This window comes from Palaemon carinicauda, chromosome 3 (assembly GCF_036898095.1).
Source record: "Palaemon carinicauda isolate YSFRI2023 chromosome 3, ASM3689809v2, whole genome shotgun sequence".
In the NCBI taxonomy this organism is placed as follows: Eukaryota; Metazoa; Arthropoda; class Malacostraca; order Decapoda; family Palaemonidae; genus Palaemon; species Palaemon carinicauda.
Window position 1 is genome coordinate 76,415,798 of NC_090727.1, and position 19,462 is coordinate 76,435,259.

Genomic DNA, 19,462 nt, shown 5'->3' on the forward strand with positions numbered 1-19,462 from the left:
ACGATCCTTTTATGCATCTCATACGTCTGATGCATAAATTCATTCAATAGATTTCTCGGGTATTCTCGAAATAGATTTTGAATGGATCAGATGAAAGGTAATCGTTGTCTTGCATAAGGGCTGTCACCTGCATTGATTTCATTTGTTTTGATTAGAGGGGATGTTCTAACTAGGTACTAAGTTGCTTTAGGGGTGGACAGTTTCCATTTATTTATAATCTTTTATGAGAGTTTGTATTAGATAACCCCCCCCCCTCCCTCTCTCTCTCTCTCTCTCTCTCTCTCTCTCTCTCTCTCTCTCTCTCTCTCTCATATTAATGACAAGAATGCTAAATTGTGCCATTTCATAGCCTTCAATATTTTTTTTCTTTAATTTCCGTCAAATTGGTTATTTCTTTACTAACCATAAAGACTCCCTATCAATTATATTCGGAACTGGTTTGGGACAATGGCAGGATTAATAGATTCAATGCATTTACTCGGTTGCAGAAAGCTGTTAAAGAAAGCCATTTATTGTCTTCGTTCATTTTGTTGTATGATTTATTTATAACTGTATTCAGTGGTTTAATCTTTTATTAGTTTTACGAGAAAATATTTGACTGGGAGAAATGATATCCCAAGTGACATGTCAGGGGAAATTTGACTTTAGTATATCATAAGTGGAAGTGAAAAGTGTTCAGACGTTTTCTTTGTATGAATACTTTTGAGATGTATTAACTTTAATTAACCTTTAGATTACATATCAAGTAACGAGACTTGGTATCGTTATGCATGGAATAGTTGTATTTACTATTTTCATCTGAATCCAAAAGGTTAATCATTTTATTCCAATAGGCCTACTTGGAACATCTCACTGAAATTTAGGACTTAACTGAAGTCAGCGAGAAATCTCAAGATACACTTTAGATCTCAATCCAAAGAAAATAATTTAATACCAATACGTTTGGAACAACTCAAAGAAATTAACGGTTTAACTGACGCCAGTAAAACAATTCAAGAAAATACACATGATTATTGTATTAATTTGCATGAAGGCAACATTGTTCAGATAGGAAGCAATAATAATTTGCAGCAACTCCCTCAGTAATGTCTGAACATTACCAGTACTTGAATTATCCTCCCGAGCCATAATCTACAAATGACCCAGCAGACGGTGGATATGAAACGGGAATTCTGACTTGCAATACTTTGTAACATTAATTCAAGTTACCGATAAAGTCAATATGGAACCGAGACCATTCTAGGATCAGTAATTGCGACAGAATCACGCAGACACCGAGTCTCGGTTGTTCTCATTCCGAATGAATTGGGTCACCTCTATTGCAGAAAGGGGAAGCTCTTCGGTCGGGTTTGTTTGGCCATTTTGAACTAAAGATATTCGATCTTTAAAGGTGTACTGCCAATGCGAATTTAACCATTATAAGAACATTAAGGGAAACATTAATAGTACCTAATCAAAAGGATGCAGGATGTCTGTCTGGTAAATTATTATTATTATTATTATTATTTGCTAAGCTACAACCCTAGCTGGAAAAGCAAAATGCTATAAGCCCAGGGGCCCCAACAGGGAAAATAGCCCAGTAAGGAAAGGAAAGAAGGAAAAATAAAATATTTTAAGAAGAGTAACATTAAAATAAATATTACCTATATAAACTATGAAAACTTTAACAAAACAAGAGGAAGAGAAATTAAATAGAATAGTGTGCCTGATTGTACCCTCAAGCAAGAGAACTCTAACCCAAGACAGTGGAAGACCATGGTACAGAGGCTATGGCACTACCCAAGACTAGAGAACAATGGTTTGATTTTGGAGTGTCCTTCTCCTAGAAGAGCTGCTTACCATAGCTAAAGAGTCTCTTCTACCCTTACTAAGAGGAAAGTAGCCACAGAACAAATACAGTGCAGTAGTTAACCCCTTGAGCGAAGAAGAATTGTTTAGTAACCTCAGTGTTGTCAGGTGTGTGAGGACAGAGGAGAATCTGTTAAGAATAGGCCAGACTATTCGGCGTATGTGTAGGCAAAGAGAAAGAACCGTAACCAAAGAGAAGGATCCAACGTAGTACTGTCTGGCCAGTCAAAGGACCCCATAACTCTCTGGCGGTAGTATTTCAACGGGCGGCTGGTGCCTTGGCCAACCTACTACCTACTACATAAAAATACATAAAAAGAGGCTCATTGTGGACTTGCATTACAAATTAAAGAGAGAGAATATTACAATGGAGAATATAAGCTTATAACGCTTAGAAAATAATTATCCAATTACCAAATGCTGATATTTCCTCCAAGAGAAGTCTTTTTATAAATCATAAAAGATAAATTGGTTTATTAGTTCATTTGTTATAAAAAATGTTCAAACAAGGATGAAGGATATCTATCCTTAATTTCAACGATAACTTTGAAACTATTTCAGATAAATATCATTATCTTTTGTTTATTTAACAAAGAATTTGAACATCTTAAAGCACGACATTTTTTCAAACCCTTCCACCCAAAATAATCGTTTGAAGAACTTCCAAAACACGCCGTGGTTCAGAGGTCTTCTGGCGCAACGGATAACGCGTCTGACTTCGGATCAGAAGATTCCAGGTTCAAATCCTGGCAAGGTCGACTTCTGAGTTTTTGACTGATAAGAAACATGGCGTCAATCTTTGCTACATAAAGAATGCAATACAAGTTAAATTTACTTTATATCGGGAAATATTTCCGTATTGAAATTCATTAAGGAAACAGAGAAATTGCGTAATGATAGGGTTATAAACTCGACAGTTATCGAGATATTGCGAGGAACAAGTAGTTAGGAATGGAGAAGATGTGCTAATTGCAGACCAACAGGTAGGCAAAAGTAAATGCAAGGTGTCACTGATGTTTCACACACACACACACACACACACACAAAATGGAGGCGTGCGAATGCATAGCACATGGAAATACATTTTAGGGTACTTAGAACTCCGTTTACTTTTCAACTCTACTATATTTCTATTTTCTCTTTTCTGTTATATTTCCTCTGAATTCCCGCTCCATTTATTTCCGCAGCGCAAAACTTTCTTGCAAAACTGTCCCCCGACTGAAAACATCGCCAACATTGTTTACAAGTTTTGCGATGCTAGTGGAAAGAATAAAGTTATAGGTCTTCTAAGATATCTAAAGTAGACCATTGATACTTCGAAATATCTGTTCCACATTACATCGTAGGTAGTGTTATATAGTTCAACATGTCTTAAATACATCATTATATTTTATAAAGTTTCCTGAAAAGTGTTCGCAACAATAATACGGAATAGGAAACTGTCGTCTTCTCGTCAATTTATCTTTTGCATCTTTTAGTGAATCTGGTTTAGAATAACAAATGAAGATGATTTGTATTTCTTTCATATCTGAATCTTCTTATCCTGTCACAATGAGGATGCCCATTATGAAGTATCGATGGTAATAGGAGTATTATTAACATACATTATTTAAAGGTTATTCAAGATTGCTTTGATAAGTAGGTCTGCACTTTCCAATGAACTTAAATTTTAATGATTTTAACAAATTTGAGTCATCAGTAGGATTTTATAGAAATACATTACCGAATTTTTTTTTTTTTTGTATAAAGCAAATTTGTCATCTAAGAATAAATTATATCATATAAATCATCTATTGGACTCTATTCATTCGTGGTGAAAATTAGAAGTACCTTTTTTTTTTCCCCCAATGTGATCGGCCTATAGATTACAATATCTTTTACTGTATGAAAATGTGACGATCGCCTGATTGAATCGATAGAAAGGTTTGCTTTCGTTCTGAAAATTTAAAGAAGCGATGTTTTAAAGTACGGAATTTGAAACTATTCCGAAAATAAATCTCCGAATATACATTAGTTCAAAGCATAGTGTTTTCACGCGGAATTGATTCGAAATAAATTAGTTATGGTGTTCTGCATTCTTAAGGTTTGGAAGTGCAATATTCAGAATTATTGAATGTTTATACTAAAGTATTTCATGGTAGAAGATATCAAAAGACTTTCTTGCACATCATAAAGTTTTAAAGATATGTCATCCTACAACATAAAAGGTTAGAGATGCATTGCCCGAAAACATAAATGTTTAAAAGTTGCAACATTCTGAAGTATGAAGTCGTAACGATGGTTTAGTCTTTATTATAAAGATTTAAAAGAGTCGTTAGTTTGATCTCAAAAGAATTAAAGGAGATTGTCTGCTTATGCGATGAAGTTAGATTCCGCATTTCTTTTGTTTTTGTTTTTGGAATTCCTTTTCGCTAATACTAAAAATACTTATTAGATTAAAGGTGTGATGCATGATTATCGTGATCTGCATTTACATAAAGAACATGACAGCATTCTTCCTATAGTATTGATATGCATAATTACTACAGTCTATCCAGACAAAATTATTTGCTGGGCCCAATTATTTAGACAAGGATTTATTGACAGTTAAAAAAAGAAAAGAAAAAAGGTTCTTGAATTTCAGCAGTTTTAGGCTATTAATAAAGTTATTTCCATTCAAAGGAATTTATGCATAGTCATTTTGCTTTCCTATATATGGCATGTGAGCCATACATTTCCCATTAAAAAAGGAACTTGGGTCATCTTCCTCATTTTAGATCTTGCAAGAGGTTCTGTTCTGAGACATTCACTGAACTTTCTACAATATGTCGCCTGCGGGTATTATTTCCCATTAGTTTAATGCAAGTTATTAAAACGTCAGGTGTAGTACCTCCGACTACAGCTGTAATAAATCCACGAAAATAAAGTAGCTACGACTGAATGCAATGGCTGTTGTGCACATGAAGAATTCATTCGCAAAGTTTGCAATCTTAGGAAAAGTCTTTGCTCTTATTTACGATGACGTCGGTGTGAATCACCTTAATACAGGACGGTGTATATTGCAGAGGGTTTAGCGAAGGGGATTCGAATTCATTGCAGTTCTGCTGCTGCGCCATTAAAGGTCTTCATGATAATGAACATCTGAAACGGATCTAAGTTGGAATGCCTTCAGCGGAGAAGAATCAGGAGTCGGGGTTATTCTTAAAGTCACTTTTAATCGAATCTTTGGTTTTGTGATTAGTAGTTTTTTGGTATTTTTTTCATATGATCAATGGTGTTTTCTGTTTTTTTTAACCTTGGAAAATTATTAAATATATATATATATATATATATATATATATATATATATATATGAAGATACATTCTTATGAAAGAAACATGTTTTGGGAATCTAAGGTTTCTTGAAGGATGCCATTATTATTATTATTATTATTATTATTATTATTATTATTATTATTATTATTATCCAAACTAATACCTTAGTTGGAAAAGCAAGATGCTATAAGCCCAAGGGCTCCAATGGGGAAAAATAGCCCAGTGATGATGGGAAATAAGGAAATAGATAAACGATATTAGAAATAATTAACATTTAATAAAATATTTCAAGAACTGTAACATCAAAACAGATATTTCATATATAAACTATAAAAAGACTATGTCATCCTGTTCAACATGAAAACATTTACTGCAAGTTTGAACTTTAGAAGTTCTATCGAGTATACTAAAGGAAGGCTGCGCTAGGATTAGATTAGAAAGGCCAAAGTAATCGAGTTTGTGATGAATTTAGAAGCTCAAGGACGAAGTTTCTATAATAAAAGGGCATTGGCGCATCGGAATGAGAAATAGCAGTGGTGTGTTTTCGAGATTTTCAAACGAGAGTTCCAGTAAATGAAATAAATAATCTAAAACTTGGAGGTTAAAAGACCCTGAGATTTAGAGAGGATGGTTAACAATGACGTAAATTATAAGACAATACAATACTTTGAGGTCACTGGGAAACCTGTTCAAAGATTAAATTAAAGAATAAACCAGTGACGTAGACCTAACATTTTGAAGGGAAACTTAAAAGGACTCAACTACGAAAACATTTGTTGAAGATTGTTAGTTAATAATTTTTAATAGGAAGAGTTCGATGAAAGTTAATGAGTAATGGTTAAGCTCTGTTGGCATTTAATGTTGTTTGTGGTTCTATTTTAACCGATTTGAATTTTCATAATTGTTAAGTTTGCTTTTATTGCACCAAGCGTTCCTATACTAAATTTGAAGGTGTGATGACAGAGCACTTTGTTGTTTAGGGTCTAATGTGTACAGAAAAAATGTATTTTTTTAAGATCTAATGTGTACAACAAATGGTGTATTAACTTCTTTGGAGCCAATTTCTTTATTTGGTCGTAACGGCACAGGAGTAGCAAATTTAACTGCCTTATTTGAGTACTAGAAGTTTTTATTCCAGCTGTTATCAAGTTGTGGAATGATCTTCCTAATCGGGTCGTTGAATCAGTAGAACTTCAAAAGTTCAAAGTTGGAGCAAATGTTTTTATGTTGACCAGGCTGACATGAGTCTTTTTATAGTTTATATATGACATATCTGTTTTTGACGGTTTTAATAGTTTATATGACATATCTATTTTGACGTTGTTACTGTTTTTAGAATGATTTGTTAATTTGTTCTCATCATTCATTTATTAACTTATTTACTTTCCTCACTGGACTATTTTTCCCTATTGAAGCCCTTGGGCTTATAACATCCTGCTTTTCAAACTAGGGTTGTAGCTTGGCTAATAATAATAATAATAATAATAATAATAATACAGTGAATATAGCTGGCAGCACAGAAAAGAACTCTGTGGATGTTGTGGTTGGGGGAGTTGGAGGACGCTGACGCACGTCAACCAATCACAACCAAGCAAATCCACCAGGACTTGAGCTTCCCGCCAATCCAAGTACTGTAGGCGGACGACTCTCCTCTCCCCTCCCACTCTCAGTCTTATTTCCAACCTTCCAAGACAATTCTTTCGCAATTTGTCATGTCTAGTGCTTGCGTAATTTTGCTAATATATCGGGTGGTTATTGTGTGGCTAATAAACAATATATAGCCTTCTAGAAATGTGGCATCTTGTGAGTTATGAATGTGAAGTGCTTAGTAGGTACCTGACGTTAGTGGTCAAGATGCTTTCGACGTGTTTACTGAAAAGATACTTCTTGAAAAATAAATTGCCTGTTTCAAAATGGCTTTCAGTAAGGATTATGATGAAACTTCGCCTCATGTTAGTTCCAACGTAAAGGTTTTGCTGATGGTGAAGATATGTCTGGGTATTGTGATTCGAGAGATAGTGGTCATTTACGTAGAGGGAAATGGGAGTTGCTTCGGCGAGTGTTGTTGGACATGCATCAGTTGTTGGTGCAAATGCAAAGTGATGGTGATAGCCATATAGTTTACAGTTTGCTTCGGTGCTTAACAAAATCAGAAATGTTGATAAGGTGGTGTATGGGAAAAACATTCAGAAACTAATAGTGTGAAAGTTTCCAACACCCTATAACTTTGGCAAGAAACAAAATGAGTAGGCCCAAGTGTCAATAGTGGTGCCATGTGCAAACATTCTATCCAATCCTCGGGCATGGAAGGTCTTTAGGACGAAAAAAAAAAAAAACATCTAAACGTAAATGAAATTAAAAATGCTTTGTGCTTACAAAGATAAGAACTACTGTCAGACTATTGAAAACAGTGTACCGGACTGGAATCAGTTCTACACAGGATTTTCTTTGTAAAAAAAAGTAAATGAAAGCCAAGCATTTTTGTTTAGCGATTCCACGATCAAGATGTCAATATTCACAGACGATTAAATCCTACAGGCAGCATTTTAAATTGAGTGGTGCCTTGATCAGTCAACTATTTAGTTATGATCTTTGAAGTAAGAGTGGAATATACGCAGAATTTCCTGCAAATAATGCCAACCTTAATATTGCAATCCAGGATTGCACCCCATTGCAACAATTGACTTTCATGATTGAAGTGCAACCGGAATTCCAGTGGAGGAATGGCTGTGACCCGCAAGATGACCTTGAATAGGATGTTCTCCATTTCTGCATTCATTCCCCCCCCCCCCACATACAACTGGTCGCTCCAGAAACGGATGTCATCGATCTTCTCTGCTCAATGAGTGAGTGTTACCATAAAGTTAACAGATAAGGAGTAACGTTGCTTAAGGAGTAGGGAAAGGTTATGTGTCTTGTACTCTTTTGTCATTGTTACCATTAAAATCACTTCCTTTGTTCGCCCCATTTTCCGCATTACATTTGAAATATCAATTTCTCCCATAAATCATATTAGCATAACAGAGGTCTGTACACTTTCTTATAAACCAAAATGATTAGAATTATTCTATGTTTACTTTAGTACACTCGGCTTATTAGTATCACGTCATTTTCATTGTACATATCTCGTTAGGCTTTAGTGTTATTACACCCTCCCCACCTAGGTGGGCTATGAATATTATTTTTGGTAGATTTCTTTCTGTTTTTTTTTCTTTGCTTATAACTTTACGAAAAGGTTGTAAATCGATTAACTTGAAATTTCCAGATGCAATAGAACCCATTAAAATTTGGACCTCATAGGATCAAGGTCAAGGTCACCTGAAAGATCATAATCTAATTTTTACTATGACCCGATTTACTTTAAACCGTTCAAGATTTCCATTATCAGTTATGGAAAATATTTTATATATCATAACAATGGAAATGCAAAGGTTTGAAGATTGGTAGGTTTAAAGTTCAAACCAAGGGAGTCACATTTTCAAGATCACAGAATTTCAGAGCCTTAAACCTCAAATGAGTACTGATACACACTCGGTTAACGTTATTGACAGACAGAAAACCACCCATTGGCTACAAATGATACCATGACCTTTGACCTGTGGTCTTGAAAGGTAAAGGTTAACATCATCTGATTTCAGCAAGTTCAGATTCACACTCGTTTACTGTTATTGACGTATACCGAAACTACAAAACATTTAGAGCAATGGTAGTATTTCTTAAAGGTCCACGTGCCAGAGGCGGGAGGTTGCCACTTGTTACCTGTTTGAAATTTTACAATTTTGATAGAAACTGCTCTTAGAAATTTGTAAATATCCAGAAAAGTTATGAAAAGCAGAACGTCATATTGTGGCTAGAATAAAATGATTTTATACATAGACTCATAATCTAAGACTTATAAACTTTTAAACTATACAGTTGTTTAAAGTCTTGAAGGTTTATCAAGTTGTGAGTTTCAGAGCACTTCACATTTTCTGCCTATCCTAACCCAAACATGTTTTTCTTCAAGGCATCCAGAAGACGACAGCCGTTAGGATTTGTTGAAGACACAACCACTAAAACTCGACATTCTTTGTTCAGGGTTTTCCATCACGTTTCATTCAATCACCATTACATTTCCTTCACCTACCGGAAATACATTGCACGCGTCATCTGTCTCACTGAATCCTTCTTCGGTATAGAAACACGATTCATGTCTTAAGTTTGGATTAAAATCAATTGCCTTGATTCATTTGAAATCACTTTTGGAGTTGAATACAATGACCTTATTTGTCGTAAATCTTTTCATAATGGGCGACATTTGGCACCGTGTGATTGGAGTTCAGCATATTACGCGGGCTCATGCATAAACGCATTTGATGTGTATGTGTAATTAGTTGTGTTTAGGTTTGTTAATATATGCATATTAAAGAAATCTGATTACCGTCTAACTGTAATAATTATTGAAAGGAAGGCAATTTCCCTATCTACTAGATTACGTTAATAGGCCAAGTTCAAAGGTTTGAATATATCAGAATTTATTTGCTTACAGTCATGCGTACCCAATATTTCAAGCACAACACGTATATGTATATATATATATATATATATATATATATATATATATATATATATATATATATGTATATATATATATATACATACATCATACATATACCAAAGGCACTTCCCCCAATTTTGGGGGGTAGCCGACATCAACAAGAAAAAACAAAAAAGGGGACCTCTACTCTCTACGTTCCTCCAGCCTAACCAGGGACTCAGCCGAGTTCAGCTGGTACTGCTAGGGTGCCACAGCCCAACCTCCCACATTTCCACCACAGATGAAGCTTCATACTGCTGAGTCCCCTACTGCTGCTACCTCCGTGGTCATCTAAGGCACCGGAGGAAGCAGCAGGGCCTACCGGAACTGCGTCACAATCGCTCGCCATTCATTCCTATTTCTAGCACGCTCTCTTGCCTCTCTCACATCTATCCTCCTATCACCCAGAGCTTTCTTCACACCATCCATCCACCCAAACCTTGGCCTTCCTCTTGTACTTCTCCCATCAACTCTTGCATTCATCACCTTCTTTAGCAGACAGCCATTTTCCATTCTCTCAACATGGCCAAACCACCTCAACACATTCATATCCACTCAAGCCGCTAACTCATTTCTTACACCCGTTCTCACCCTCACCACTTCGTTCCTAACCCTACCAACTCGAGATACACCAGCCATACTCCTCAGACACTTCATCTCAAACACATTCAATTTCTGTCTCTCCATCACTTTCATTCCCCACAACTCCGATCCATACATCACAGTTGGTACAATCACTTTCTCATATAGAACTCTCTTTACATTCATGCCCAACCCTCTATTTTTTACTACTCTCTTAACTGCCCCCAACACTTTGCAACCTTCATTCACTCTCTGACGTACATCTGCTTCCACTCCACCATTTGCTGCAACAACAGACCCCAAGTACTTAAACTGATCCACCTCCTCAAGTAACTCTCCATTCAACATGACATTCAACCTTGCACCACCTTCCCTTCTCGTACATCTCATAACCTTACTCTTACCCACATTAACTCTCAACTTCCTTCTCTCACACACCCTTCCAAATTCTGTCACTAGTCGGTCAAGCTTCTCTTCTGTATCTGCTACCAGTACAGTATCATCCGCAAACAACAACTGATTTACCTCCCATTCATGATCATTCTCGCCTACCAGTTTTAATCCTCGTCCAAGCACTCGAGCATTCACCTCTCTCACCACTCCATCAACATACAAGTTAAACAACCACGGCGACATCACACATCCCTGTCTCAGCCCCACTCTCACCGGAAACCAATCGCTCACTTCATTTCCTATTCTAACACATGCTTTACTACCTTTGTAGAAACTTTTCACTGCTTGCAACAACCTTCCACCAACTCCATATAACCTCACCACATTCCACATTGCTTCCCTATCAACTCTATCATATGCTTTCTCCAGATCCATATATATATATAGCATTTTATCATAAGTGTGATGGCCAACACTAGTCAATGCCACATTCACCATTTAACTGCTGGATCGGGAATGAACCTCATCGATAGTTAAATTTCTACACAGTCTCATTGACAGTACCTTAAACTCCAACCGTTATTCACCCCCTTCTCGAACGCACTTTTCTAACGCCTTTCTCTCCTCTATCCATTTATGTTTTATCTATTTACCATTGCATTATTGCCAACGGTGAAACTCCTTTGTCTTTAAAGAAATCACGAGTTTACTAAAGTGAATGACAGAAATTATTTTGAAAGACCCACAATCTTGTAGCCTATGCAATATTGCTGTATTCCAGAGTATCCTGATTTAGTGTAGGGATGACTTTCAAGGGAAACCACGTATATTCTGAAATAACGTCCTCAGAAAGGTATATATATAAATATATATATATATATATATATATATATATATATATATATATGTGTGTGTGTGTATATATATATATGTGTGTGTGTATATATATATATATATATATATATATATATATATATATATATATATATATATATGTGTGTGTGTATATATATATATATATATATATATATATATATATATCTTTTCTTTTAAGTGGGAATATCGCAGAGTTGCATTATCCTGTTGGTAGGGTTATTCGCCCTTACTGGTAAATTCCATTAAAACTTTACTGTTGTTTTACAATATAATAATAATATTTAGATATCGGCGTCAGCTTTCTCGAGAAGACCGCACTTTCATAATATAAAATAAAAAAAACCGACCCCCCCTTAAATAAAAAGCTAATTCGCAAAATAACAACACATTATGATACGAACGACGGGAATCAGTCTACTCTCCCTACTATTTTCGAGTAATTCTCCGACTCCAGAATCCTCGATTCTTGACTTTGATGTGAAATTCATCGGCACAGGTATGTCGGTGAATGCGTGGCAGACAGAGACTCGAATTCGGGTGTGTCGTACTACACGTTACGTAGGCAACGTGTCCTTTGTGTTACGTTACGATATATATATATATATATATATATATATATATATATATATAATATATGTATACAGTATATATATACTGTATATATATAATGTATATATAATATATATACAGTGTATATATATATATATATATATATATATATATATATATATGTATGTGTGCGTGTATTTATGCATATAGTATGTATATACTGTACATGTCTATGTGTCACACTATACTAGAGTCCTCATGGATATTCAAAATTAAAGTATATATTGGCGTAGTTAAATTGAACTTTGCGTTTATTTATATCATACATCCGAGGTCAGTTTTATTGCATTTAGTATGCAAAGCCCGGAGGCTTCATGGAAAACCTGATATATCCCACTCATGGCACATGAACTACCAAAGAAATACCATCAGTGATCGCCTCTCTGAATATAAAATAGCTAAAATTATCGAGTGCTTAAACAGAAGGTATTAAAAATATGGAATCATGATACTGAGAACATTTTAAATTCGAAATACACTGTAGATAGACTTCAAGAAAACAACCTAAACATTTATAGAGTTTTTTTTTTTTATTAAAAATTCCATTTATCATTTTATTTATTCATTAAATGGTAGGATTCAAATATTGCGTTGGAATTATGGGATAAGAGGATTCGGTTTCATTTTGAAATGCATTTCGCAGAAGAACCAGGTATCCTGTTTATATTTTGGTAGTCACGGCACTTTTTTTTTTTTTTTTTTTTTTTTTTTGAATAATGATGGGCTTTTCTTAGGTAGGCTATGGCCTTTATTTTCTCGATCATTGACTTCAGATTAATTAGGGATTTATAGTAATGAAAGCGTTTTATATTAACAAAAGTTTACGTATTTTGATTGATCCCAGTTGAAGGCAGCATAGCTTTTTCTGTTTGGTTTGGGCGTGGCTTTAGCAGAACGAGGGACTGTGAATTGGAAACCTGTGTTAAAATTGGTATCAGGTGACACTCAGATAATTAATATTTCATGTCCATACGATTTATTCAGAAGGATTGTAAAACTTGACACGTCTTTTTTTTTTCAATAAAGTTTAATGCCATTTGAGATGAAATAATGAAGAAACTGTATTGACGACGAGAAATATTCTTCGTAAAACTAAAATATGATTCGTTGTACTGTACATGTGAGTATCAGAGCTTATTCAAAAGAAGCTTTTATGGTAACTAATACTTAACTGAGAAAGATACTGTATCATGATGCGTATCTACCTACGAAAAAGCTAAAATGTTAGATTGCAATTTATGCCCTCCATTTCCTGCGTCCATTGGTACACTCGGAAAGTTGTCATTGTATGAAGGCACAATCAGACTGAATTACAATGAATTGAACAAATTAGAAAACGCCATATTAAAAACTTAGCGTTATTCATTGAAGAAATTTTATTTAATCTGGGCAATTTACAATAATGTTCAAATAAATAAGGCTATCTCTGTAATAAATGGTCATAACTATCAAACTGTGAAACAGATGTTCCGACAGGAATAGTATGCCCTTCCAGCTCTAAGTTCTTGTAAATTACTGACCATATTACATATGATCAGCGCCCAACCCTCCTCTCCACCCAAGGTAGGGCCAAGGAGGGCCTGGCATGGGTGCTGATGACTCTGCAGATAGACCTATAGGCTCCCCCAAACCCCCCAGCCTTAGCTCACAATCATGATGAGATTGCAGCTACTGAAGAAACTAACGAGTTTGAGCGGGACTCGAACCAGGGAATGATTTACTTAGAATAGAAAATATATCTGACACTATTATGCCGTTGTTGTTTTAAGAGTTCCGTCTGATTTATTGAAGTTTCCATTGAAACCATTTCAACTCTGGAATGGTTGTTCCAGTAGATTAATCTTTTGGAAATAGAGATTTTGTTAAAGTAACAGTCTGTGGAGAGTGATTATCCGTTGTTCTTACATATTTCATCGGAATCAGAATACATTTGGGAGAAAGCTCTCATCTCTTAATTGGGAATATTATGATTAAGTCTTAGAATTGGAAAGAAATAGAAGTAACTTGATATAAATGCTTAATATATTTAAGTGAATATATTTATATGGGTTTGCAAACCACTACTGTTTTGTCGAAAATAAATCGATTCTTATTATCGTATTGCATCTTCACTTCATCTGTGATAACCTATTATACTAAAAACTTCTGATTCTAGCAGGATTTTCTTGAATGGGAAGCATTTTCTCCATGTGTAGCAACAATAATAATATCAATTGTAATATTTATTCACGTTAAAAAAAGTTGGAATCCAAAACGCCATTAGAAATATCCTCAATAATTTTATGCACTGATGGTTTCTAGAATGGGAAGCTAATTTCTCCTTGTGTAGCAACAATGATAATATTAATTATGATAAATATTCACGTTAAGAAAACTGTGGAATCAAACGGGGTTGGAGATAACCTCAATTTTATGTACAGATTGTAATTTAAATCTGTTAATTTTCAAGGGTTGTTTCGAACGGATTCGGCCAGCCGAAAATCATTGCTGGAAGTACCGCTGAAAACATCGTATTAATTGCCTCTGGTCCGGTGTGTCGGCAATGATCCGGATTATGCCAATCGTGCGGAGAATCGCTTTCAAATGGCCATTTCGACACCATTAAGCTGAACGCCGACATTTTTCCAATGGAGAGTCAACACAAATTTCAGTGCGGCGTAACTTTGTGTCTGTCGCGAATGGGGATTTCAAACTGGCAGTGGACGATTTTATGGTGAATAAGCTGATATAAGTTTCTCTACGGTTTATATGTGAAAGATCTGTCCTAATGTTGTTACTGTTCATAAAATATTTTATCGCTTCCCTCGTAGTTTATTTATTTCCTTATTTTTTTTTTTCTCGAGGGGCTATTTTTCCATGTTGGAGCCTTTAGGATTATAGCATCTTGCTTTTCAAACTAGGTTTGTAGCTTAGTTACTGATAATAATAAGAATAATAATAATAATAATAATAATAATAATTCTGTGGAGGTTCGAATGCAGTAAAATACGCAAGAAATTTTAATTTTTGACACGGCATTTCATCAATGAAATTAAAGGGAAAATCCCTTTTGAGACTAGATGCATCAAGAGGGTAAAACAAGCAATGGTTATCTATGAAAATTAATTATGAGACGCTGGATTTACGGTTGAATTAATCCAGCATTGAGCATAGGGATGTACACCAACTCTCTTTTCCTAATATAATTTCATATTGAATTCCATTGTAAATCTATGGTCTAGTAATGAGAATGGAACATGAAGATTTTGTATCATTACGAAAATAATAATATTTCATCCATTAAGGCCGCGATTGTAGCTTGCTTGCTTGCTTGCTTTTTTTTTTTTTGCTAAAAACTTTTTTCCTTACACCTATTCGGGCCGACGTGACGCCAGTCATCGTTTACAGCTGTTTAGCAATAGGACCTAGAAAACGGTAACCGAGGGTGCCACCACTCCCTCTCAAGTCTTACTTTGGCTGTTTGCACCTTATGTAAGATGGGTGTTATATATGTATGTATATATATGTGTATGTATATATATATATATATATATATATATATATATATATATATATATATATATATATATATATATATATATAAAAGAATGTTTAACCTCTTGCTTGAACTTGAAATAATCTCTCTCTCTCTCTCTCTCTCTCTCTCTCTCTCTCTCTCTCTCTCTCTCTCTCTCTCTCTCTCTCTCTCTCAGAACTGGCAAATTGAACTTGATTATGAATTTAATTAAACGAAAGGCTATCTATATATAACAACAATAAATGCAGCCGTTTCTAGTCCACAGCAGGAAAACGGCCTCAGACATGTCCTTATGCCTGGGGGTGTGGCCATTTTCACCACCACGCTGGCCACTGCAAATTGGTGATGGTAGGAGACTGGTCTGATCGCTCACAGCAGGGTGGCCCAACCTTTTCCATGCCAAGGGCCACATTACATGAAATGCTTGATGGCACGGGCCACATAAGTAAATTAATATTAGAATTATAATTCCTGGTGCAGTAACTGAAGGGGAGTACCTTCCCCAAGGGGAGAGATTGGTTTCCGTATATCCAAACGATCTTTAACCAGGTATGTAGATGCACTTGTAGAGTTTACACACCGTGTCAAAAGGTTTTCCCCTATACTTACTCTTATATGAATAATTTTGTTCCGAAACAAAAACAAAAATCAACAAAAATAAGGTAATGATGAAAAAATAAATTCTTATAAAGCTCGGTTGATATTGACCTTCAAATAACAAGCAAAGTACATATGATATACAAAAAGATGAAAAAAGATATTAGCAACTCAAATAGTAGTATTTATTATTATTCAAATCATATTTAAAAAAAAAAAAACAATAGAAACGCTTTAACTTCAAAACACTGTGAAATCAAAGTAAACCTACAAACACACACACACACGCACTATATATATATATATATATATATATATATATATATATATATATATATATATATATATATACACATATATATATCACCGAGTTATTTCAATTCAGTTATAACCTTTTAATCATAGACATTATTCATTGTCAAATGACCAGGTAAAAATATGAAGTCAGGTAGTTGTGTTTTCACACAGGCTACCATGGGATCTTTTAACACAGGGTGTCTGGACCTCAATTTCTCAATGTATCTAAATCTTGTCTCAAACTGACAATACATTCCTTCAAGTTTTCCAAAAAAAGAAGAGAAGTAGGTTCCATTATTTTTTGTATAATTCACGATAAGCAGGAAAGTGTGTTGAAGCACTCACTGAAAAGTTGCACATTTTCCACGGAGAAAATGAACATGTCCTACTAGGTGGGAAACAATTTATAATTTTTCATGTAGGTCCATGTTTAGTATGTTCAGGTGGGCAGTCACGTCTGTAAGAATGGAAGAGTGGCAAGGAAAGTCTTTATTGTGTAGCTGAATTTGGCACTATTCTGAATTAGTAATATGTTGATATTGTAGAAATGGGCGAATATCTTCCCTTAAAGAAAAATAAACGGAGTGTTTTTCAGCACTCGGCCCGCTAACACTTAAATATAGCGGCAGATTCCTGTACTCTGTGTTTAGTTTGCCTAGGAATGATATGAATTTTTTAGGCCTAAAGAACATTTCACAATACTGATATCAGTTGTCATGAAATCACTCATCTGCAAAATTCTGCTTCTTGGTGAATAATGCACTGCGGTGTGATGTAATGCACTCAGTCTTTTCTTTAAAAGACCAACCAACCCATATTAATGCCATTCATAGCTTTTGACCTATCAGTTGCAATGCAGGAACACCTTTTAAACCCTCCATATTCATTGGCCAAGGATTTGAGGGAAACGTATCATATATACTGTGTGTGTATATATATATATATATATATATATATATATATATATATATATATATATATATATATATATATATATATATAGAAAATCTGCTATCATCATTCAATGACTGCATCATGACATGTTCTTGATGTAACACAAAATTTTATTCAATGGTGGGGGCAAATATGAGTAAGTGGCTTGTATCGCTTACATCAATGCAATCATCTAAATCATGTGATAATTACTTTCAATGTTTCATTACATTTTCAAGTTTCATGAAAACGGGCTGTTCAAGTTCAGTCATTCTTCTTGCAACTGTTTGCTGAGACAATAATGACACACCTCCAAATTTCTTTGCCGGATACTTTTTCTTCAGCAAACTCTTGTGCTATGTTACTGCGCGCTGCTTTATTAATTCTCCATGCCTAAATGATTTTATATTTCTTACAAGCACCAGAGCAACTTCATGTGCAGCAGAAAGACTAGCTATTTGTGGTTTTCAGGAGTTATGAACCCCATGTTTTAGCAGTAGGTGTTTATTGCCCTTCAGGATGTTAAATATATCACTTCGTGATTTTCCCTCAAGTTGAGCATACTTTTCTTTGTGCAATGTCTCACAATGCCTTCGAACGATATATTCCTTAACAACAGAAACCATTTCCCGCCGCACAACATTCTTCTCCTCACTTCATATCATATGCTCTGTTCACACCAGATCCCTTTATTTTTCACTTTGACATGTTATGAAAAGAAGTTGCGAACAATAGTAGTTCTTAAAGTGCAAAACAGAGGCAAGCTGAAAATTATTCGAAACTTCTGGGGCTCCATCTTCGACCTATGCACGGGGTTGTCATTAAATTTTATTTCATTTATATTTGTTACTATAATTATTCTATTTAACGTCAAAATGAAACTAAATATTAGCATTGAATACATGTTAGAGAGAGAGAGAGAGAGAGAGAGAGAGAGAGAGAGAGAGAGAGTGCGCGCATTCTGGAGAGATCATTTTAGGTCCAGTAAGGTTTCGTCATATTAAATCATACTGCATAATCTGGTCAGTGTTGTAGGGCCACAAAAAAATCCCCTCGAGGCCTGCGGTTTGACCACACTGGCTCACAGCAAACCAACCTAGTATGGGTGGTCCTAAATAGTAGCCTTACAGCTTTGCTGTTCATAGCGATAGACAAACCCTTTCACTACGTCAAGGTATCACCACTCACAAAGGGATTCATATATATATATATATATATATATATATATATATATATATATATATATATATATATATATGTATGTATGTATGTATGTATGTATATATATATATATATATATATATATATATATATATATATATATATATATATATATATATTTACATTGGGCATTGTCCTGTTGCTTGACTCTGCCATTCATGAGTAACCTATAAACCTTAAGTTACTCAGTTTACGAGTTGAGTGCGCTTACCACGACGCCATGAGGTCTAAAGAGAGAAATATGTCGGTTAACAAATTTAATTCTGAGAGAGAGAGAGAGAGAGAGAGAGAGAGAGAGAGAGAGAGAGAGAGAGAGAGAGAGAGAGAGAGCAATAACTTATTTTGTTCTTCTAGTCTGACTGTTCCATTTCATATGACGGAAAAGTAAAATTGAAATATGTTAAATGTAACAATAAATGAAATTAATGGAAAGGTAAATAATTACAGAACATTTTATTGTGTCTCCAGTTACCTGGAGTAAGGTGTTCTCACCCTTACGATGTCAGAGAGTAAATGTCATGTCTGATATACGTCTTTCTAACGGAAGAATATTCGTTCGATTTGATTTGGCGTCGGCTTCGTCTTTGAAATTTGGACTTAATGTCTTTAAACATAATTTTATTTATGAATTTCATACTTTATTCAAGCGAGGCCGAAGTGTCTTGATTTGCATATGCCTATTCCAGGCCTATAACCGTAAAACTTTTACAATGATTTAA